The sequence below is a fragment of the Seriola lalandi genome, unplaced genomic scaffold (assembly GCF_002814215.2).
Source record: "Seriola lalandi dorsalis isolate HSWRI2012SDOR001 ecotype SW California unplaced genomic scaffold, Sedor1 jcf7180002054970, whole genome shotgun sequence".
In the NCBI taxonomy this organism is placed as follows: Eukaryota; Metazoa; Chordata; class Actinopteri; order Carangiformes; family Carangidae; genus Seriola; species Seriola lalandi.
The window spans coordinates 82,667-83,767 of NW_019525521.1; the positions used below are offsets into that span (position 1 = coordinate 82,667).

At 37.0% G+C, this 1,101-nt stretch overlaps 1 protein-coding gene across 1 annotated transcript in view; it reads left to right on the forward strand.

Annotated features, from left to right (window-relative positions):
- The window catches only part of LOC147817365 (tripartite motif-containing protein 29-like), a 1,959-nt gene that overhangs the window by 640 nt on the left and 218 nt on the right, over window positions 1–1,101 (forward strand). The gene's annotated exons all lie outside the window — the stretch shown is intronic.

Sequence of the window (1,101 nt, forward strand, 5' to 3'; positions counted from 1 at the left end):
AAAAAGCTCCGTCTTCTAATGAACAGACACTTACACATGAAGTAATCCTTCACATGTTTGTGGCTGATCTCACCGTGCAACATAAAACATCATCATCACAAAATAACACTGGTTAAACTAGACTCATAGTGAAGGGGTTTGAGCTGTGATGTGCTGAGTCAGACATTAACCAGCTGCAGGGATGGGTATCCATAGGATTTTATCTTTACCTTGTCCATATAATTATTTATCCGGCTCAGACTATTACACCTGTAGATATATTCAATCAGACAAGATTTAGACCACACGTCGTAGCAATACTGTCCTCAGTCAGCAGCAACAATATCAACACATTAGCCTACAGTGTGTAGCTCAATGACATACTGCCCCCCACTCCACCCCCCACCAGTACAGCTCTATGGTTCAGGGTGTAGGTGGACCTGTACCAAATAATATTATAATAATATATGTAACTTCTAAAATACAGGATTTCCACCATATCAACCATCCTGGTACAGAGACACAATGATACAAGAGTCAATAATACAATAATAATGAAAGAGGACAGTCCATAATGTGTGAATAATAACATGAGAGAGAGCCTACCTCATGTGACTGTCTTCTCTCTGCTCTCTCTCCCTGAAAACTCCTCCACTCCATCATTAAAGTCCAGGTCCGCGTGAAAACAGGTCGAGAGTTAGCAAGTTGCGCGGCTGCTAAACTGCTAACCTGCTAACCGTACTCAGGTGTAGATGAGGGTGGTGCAGGTGAAAATATGAAGGAAATAAATAAAAGAAGCACCAGGGGTAAATTAACATACATTACATGTAGATATTAAAAGACATAAATAAATTATGTTTCAATAGCCCTTCTGTTCAAAGAAAAAGAAATGAGTTCTATATATCTTTCAGTTTCCTTCAAGAAAGCAATGACAGATGGTTTTTGGTTCGTGAATTTACTTTTGTAGATGACAAATATTAGATTAGATTAGATTAACTTTATTTATCCCACAACTGGGAAATTCATTTACCACAGCAGAAAAATAAACATCTATAGAATAAAACATCTATGGAAATATACAACAAAAATATACCAAATATACACTAATAAATACAATATACA